General features: G+C 34.9%; 1 long non-coding RNA gene across 1 annotated transcript; it reads right to left on the reverse strand.

Moving 5' to 3' along the window:
- Positions 1 to 2,814: 2,814 nt before the first annotated feature.
- LOC139198318 (uncharacterized) lies at positions 2,815 to 4,270 on the reverse strand. Its single transcript, XR_011583696.1, has 2 exons — positions 3,940 to 4,270; positions 2,815 to 3,264 (listed from the first exon to the last, which is right to left on the reverse strand). It is a non-coding gene; the product is annotated as an uncharacterized lncRNA (long non-coding RNA).
- Positions 4,271 to 6,860: the final 2,590 nt, after the last annotated feature.

Raw genomic sequence — 6,860 nt, forward strand, 5'->3', positions numbered from 1 at the left:
CCGGTGAAGGTAACCTACTGACGAGATTTTTCGACGAAGGTGGTCCGGCCGACAAGATTATTCTGCGACCAATCACTTCATCCTCATATAAATAAAAATACCTTCAGAAATATCTTCTTTCCGGTTGGAACCCCAAAACCTCACGGTGAAGAACACCTTGTACCACTACACATAAAACCACTTGTTGATAATTGAATTATTACTTAAGTGTTTATTAACATGCTTATTTTTTAGAAATATTGCCAAAAATGACCAATTTTCTTAATTTTAGGACTAAAATATGACAAACTGGCCATGCACAAACCATGCACACCATGCACACCATGCACAAAACAGAAATGACGAAAATACCAACATATAAATTGTACAAACTCATGTGCATGTCGTGTATATACAGTGAACGTATCCTGAAAATTCATCAAACAAAACACCAATTTGTGCCAATTTTTAGTAAACACACAAAGAAATATAATATTTTACAAGTCTTGGCGTTGAAAGCCGGGTTCGACGCACTGCTGCAGTACCGGCACGCATGTTCCGTGAAATCCCCTTTCCCAAACTCGTAGTTTTTGTCATCCCTGTGTCCTCAAAGTTAAGCACACTCATTACAATTAGGACGTCCACCACCTGATTATTCTCGGAGTAACTGCCCGACCCACCTACCCTAGCCTTTGTGGCGCTGCCCGGCGCAGCTGAAACCGCCGACGCACTGGACTGGTGGTCCGACCAGACCCCTCCACTGCCACGGTCCCGGTTTGCAGGTTCCGATAAGGAATCTGAAGGAGTGGGCCAGGCAACAGAAGAGTGAATTGGGTCGCGGAACTTCGGGTAGTCAAAGTCCTCGCCCTGGGTGTTGAATTCGAGGAAGGTGTATGCGTCGTTGGCAGTGTCGGGCTGCGACGCATGTCAAAGAGGTTGTTGGGCTGCGAATCCATGGTGTGGAATTGAAATCTTTTTAGGGTGGAAAGGATTTTGATGAGATTAGAGAGAGACAAGGAGAGTGAAAGGGGGGCTAGGGTTAAAGTTAGGGTTAGTGTTTGGTGAAGGAAATTAATGCGAAGGGAGAAGAAAGAGGCTTGGGAAGAAGAGAGTGTGGGAGGTGCATGGAGAGAGAAATAGTAGAGAGGCAGATCAGAAAATGAGAAATTAACTCATTTATATGAAGACCAATTAGGTCATTTTAAGTTGTAAAAAAAATCATATTTCTGTCATATTGTTGTGCACGTACATGACTTATTCATGGTCGGTTTGTCCTATTTCAGTCCCAAGATTAAGAAAATGGGTTGATTTTTGCAATTTCTTTATTTTCAATTGGTGACATATCATTTGGTTTGTAAATTTGTTTTAAAATTTTAATATCTCTAGCATTATCCTATTCATATATATCACACACACATATGATGCATTTTATTTGTTAAATATTATCTACTATGGTGCTCATCTTGTGAGAAAGAGCACTGTTCATTAACAATGAAACGACAAAAATGCCCTCCAATTCCTTTGATATCAGCCTTGTGTTGTCTATTTTTATTGCATGTGGATATGAAAAATCAAGGGTTAATGATTGATAAGGACAACTCAAACACTCAATGAACAAGAAAACACCTTTGTATTAGAGCCTTCAATTTACATGCACCGGCTAATTTGTTGAGACCGCACCAGATAGTGACTTTTAGAAAATTAACGTAAATTGGATTATTTTTAAAAATCTCTAAAAGTCAATACTCTCACAAAAATAATGATTAAGGAGGAAAATTTTACGTTTTATACTACTATTTTGATGTCATTGGTTGACTGTGACTTGAAGTTATTCATCATTTTTTTTTAAATATGATTGATGAAAGAAAAAACATTTAATGCTATTGTTTTGATGTCACTCTCAACAGTGACTTGAAGATATCAATAGTTTTAAACAAGGGAACTTTAACGAAAAGCACCTGGTACTGTTCACTTTAACGAAAAACCACATTTTTACACTAAAAAGTCAATCCTGGTACTATTCACTTTACCCTTTATTTTGTCCTTATCATTAAAACTCAAAGTTTTCAAACCCTTTTCATTAGTTTTCCTTTTAAACAAAGACGACGGATCCAGCCACCACTTTTTATTACATAACTTTTGATACACCTTTTTGTGATGCTCAATCATAAAATCATAATGTATTTTAATTATTCGAACAGTTTATCTTTTAGGTCTTTTTTCAAAGATCATATTTATCCAAAATCACATAAATTTGAATATTTCTTTGTGGAACCGTATTCGTCTATTTTTTTTACTACAAAATAATATCTTAATAATATTGAATTTGTCTAATTTTTTGGTAAGAGTGATATGTGAATGATGTTATAAAAGATAGATGGTCTGGATCATTAAAATATATTATAAAATGGGCCGGCCTTACAAAAACTTGTGTCATAAGTTTTGTAAAAAAAGCCATGTCATGAATTCGCCAAATATGGGATGTTCTGGTACTTTTCCTCAAAACCATTATCCGACTTGGTATTTAACCATAATTTACCTTAAATTTCATAACCGAAACCATTCCATTTCTTAATACTTATTTGAAAATTATCTCGAAGAAAAACATTCGAATCAGAAAGTGTTTATTACCTACATATGTTAAGTTAGAATTGGCGGAGTTATAGGTTAGAATTGGCGGAGAGGCCTTTGGTGTCTTTTTGCCATTCTTCCATGTGACCTTTTCATTCCACATAACAAGTTTATAGTTACCTAACAACAATAGGATGAAATCTTTCAATTAGACTCATCATACTTCGTCAATTCTATGTTTATTTTGTTATATACAAAGTGGTATTGAGAGGGGGGAGTTGAATAGATCACATCCGAAGAGAATTCAGATGTAATCCTCTTATTCGTTTTTTTTTTACAAGAAGCGATCGCGATTTCATTAGAACTAAGAATCATTACAACGGATGCCACCTAGGTACACTTCTCTAGTGACCAGTATATTGATTTGGAGGTAATTTGCACATATAAATAAAATGATCAAACCCTTATACAATTGCCACAAACACAAGATCACCAGTACAAATTTGCTACAATGGCGATAGACGCAACAAACCTATACCAGATCTCCTGTAAAGTCGTCGGCACAAGGGAAACTACATAAGTCATCGCTGACAGGTGAGACCACGTCACTCACAAAGTGAGACAAACAGAACAAACACAATCTACACTAATTCGAGAATGAATCCATCATGGCTCGTCTCCACAACGAGGGATTCGATACCTAGCCAAGACCACCTACAACCATATCGCTTCTAGTGAGATTCTTAACTACCACAAATTCACGATGGAAATCAGTTGTAGGAGGTGGATTCGAGTGATCTGACCAACAACCACATATCCAACATAAATACATGAATTTAGCCCTAAATTAAGGAAATTTTTTTTCCCTTCGTATGAGAGAAAAACCCAGTTTGGAAGAAAGGCCTCCATCGAAGCTATGAAAATTGGTTGCCAACAAAATGAAGGGGGAGAAGAGGTGTTGAGTAACAACACCGATGAAGGAGAACGAGAAAAAGGTAATGGGAAAGGCAGCAGTTAAGGGGGGGAAGAAGGCAGATGGGCTAGGAGAAAAAGGTGAAGAGGATGGGAATAGCGGTGGAGAAAGTGTGATGAGGGAGGGAGAAGCTGTCAGCAGCCCCAAGCCCAATGGCATGCAACTGAGGTGAGGTGTAGATCTAGGCTTTCTCTTTTATGAGGCTTCGAAAAAGAGCCAGAGGCTCGTGTGGGCCTTTAAAGGAAACATTTGCATAAACTCAGTTCATTTGAGCAACATACATATAAAAATTAAATGGCAGAAGCTAAAGCATATGCACTGAAAAACTAAAATTTACCCATTAAATTCAAAGTCAAGTAGTTGTGAACCAAAAGTCAACTCCAATTCAAAGAGAAAGAGTTGAGATTTCTTTATACCTTTAAAGTTCCTCTTTGCATAAGCAAGGCTAATCACCCATGATAGAGTCTTCATTTATCTCCTTTAGTTGAACTTCGTCTCCATCACATTGCCTCCTTGCATTCTTGGATTTGGATTCTTGAATGATTCTCCAAAAGCCACTGAAGTTGGAGGTCTCTAAGTTTCGACACCAATGATGATTAATGAAGAAGATGAGTGGCTTAGGAGAAGAATAATGCTAGCATTTCTTCGCTTAGAGGGCCAGCCTCCCAGAGAGAGAGAGAGAGAGAGAGAGAGAGAGAGAGAGAGAGAGAGAGAGAGAGAGAGAGAGAGAGAGAGAGAGAGAGAGAGAGAGAGAGAGAGAGAGAGAGAGAGAGAGAGAGAGAGAGAGAGAGAGAGAGAGAGAGAGAGAGAGAGAGAGAGAGAGAGAGAGAGAGAGAGAGCTCTATTTTGCCTATTGAAACCCTAATGAGCCTTTTGGCTATAAAGCCCTTAATATAAAAATTACAATTAAGTGGCTAAAGGAGAAGGCTTGTTTTCTTTCTTTATGCCGGTTCGTGATGGGGCCATTTGGGCCCTCTTTAATTTAAGTTGTCATAGAACTTAAGTAACCCAAAACTAACTACAGGTATAAAACAAACTTAATTTTTAAAAGAATTAACTATTAATTAATCATAGCTATAACCAATTAAATTATTTAATTTTCCTTACTTAACTCTGTAATATTCTTCAATCATTACTTACATGATGTGCGATCTATTAGGTTCCTTTTAGCGAGGCAGTGGGTGATTAAAATTCTTACTAATTCATTATGAATTGAAGCTTATTTTCAATTCTCCTTTAGTGATTATTTATCAATAGGGCTTTCCAGACTATGAGTGACACCTAGCATAAACTGTGAGTGACATCTAGCATAAACCATGAGTGACACCTAGCAGTATGTCATAGTTGCCTAAGCTAATCAGAATAGGAACCTATTCAGCTTGGAATTAGAATGCAATATGGTCATTCTCTAAATCAATACTCTTGATCATATTGTTTGGATGATAGTTTATTGATGTCACTATCCACTGTGATTCTCTAGTTTATATGATTACCTTAAATGTGAATTAGAACAACTTTCTAAATTTTATTCATACTTTGGCCAAATATTCTTAATCATAGAATGGAGTATTCTCACCAATAGTTTCAAGGTTAGAGATCCCTTGTTGTATATTCACATGCCCTAATGATTAAGCAACTTAACTCCAACTATACCATGGACACCCTCAAATGAGATTCCTTCAAAATAGCCAAGACTAAAGAACTATAGAGAACTATGATGTTCTAAGTCAAAGAACTACTTTGCATTATTTGAACTATGAGTTTTTATATGACATGAGCATAAGAACTCATGGTTGATCATGTTTAGTGGACTCACTCTCTATTAAGCACCTATATACTTGTTTTGGTGTCATTCACACTAATGACTAGAGACTATCCGGATTGTCAATACCCAATTGACAATCTTATGATCAAGAACAATTAGGATATATGTATGAAAGAGAAAAATCTCATGAATCTAAATCTCATGAATTTAACTTTTTTCGATTACATTCTCTTGGTTACATATTCCTTAAACTTATTGTTTAAGTGTATAATTAACATTTAATGAGATGACTTTAAACAATAATCTATACCTTTATTAGTTTAACATTTGAAATATTCATAAAGTACCACCAATGATTGACTATAAGGCATATTTCCAATAGCCTTACTTCCAAGTAAACTTGGCATTTGTGTCGTGTTTTCCGTGTTCGTGTCATACCCGATATCTTAACGGGTCGTGTCGTGTATCACCCATTAAAATAAATAGGTAAAATGACCCGACCTGAAATTGACCCGATAATATTAACAGGTAATATGACCCGACCCGTTACCCATTAAGGAAAATATATTTTAAACCAATAAATAATCAAATGAAAAACATAATACTAAATAAGTATATACATATCATATTGTCACATCCAAAACATAAAAATGCAATTTTCTTTTAAGTATATTTTCACTTACCCAAAGTCTTTAATAGTTTTTTAATTAATGGAGAAGTGTAAAAAAATGTAGAAAAAATATATAAACGCTCGTAATGACAAGTTTTACAACTTTCATGAAGAGCTTAACTTCGAAATTTGCCACTATAATCATATAAATCATAGATCAAAATTTAACCGTTGATTGTTGTTTATATTTACGCTTCATTGTTCTCATTAAATTTTGTTTTTTTCTTCAGATTTTCTTTTTTGAAAACTTGATCTATTAGAGGATGCAGGAAGTTGAACAGTTTGGATCATTGATATTATATTTAGGGTTCTACGGTTAGTGAAAATATTGCTTGATGTTTATAAAGTTTCTACAAACTATATGACATCGACTTATATTTCAGTAAACTGTAAATATCGAAACGTGATATTAAAGATCTGAACCGTTCATCTTCTTACATCCACCAGATGATCATGTTTTCAAAAAAGAAAATTTAAAAAATGAAATTCAGTAAGAAGAATAAAGCGTAAATGGCAATCAACGGTTAAATATAAATTTAAGGTTTATGAATTATAATGTTGGATTTCGAAGCTGGCCCCTTCATGAAAGTTGTAAAGTTTGTCACTATGAGTAAGTGTATATTTTTTTTTTACATTTTTTACACTTCTACAATAATTATTATTAATTTTATTAATTTTGCCCTCAAATAAAAAACATTATTCATGAAGGTTTGGAGGATTTTAAAAATCTAAACGATAATGTGAGTGTAACCATTATCCACTCGTGGAGGAATAATGATGAATCAAGAGTGTTTATATATTCTTTCTCATTTTTCATACTTGTATGTATGTCTTCTTAGTTTTTGCCTATACAAATACTATATTAGTTTATTTTAATTTTGGACAACAACATGTTAAGTAAA

Source organism: Malus domestica, chromosome 08, assembly GCF_042453785.1.
Source record: "Malus domestica chromosome 08, GDT2T_hap1".
Classification (NCBI taxonomy): Eukaryota; Viridiplantae; Streptophyta; class Magnoliopsida; order Rosales; family Rosaceae; genus Malus; species Malus domestica.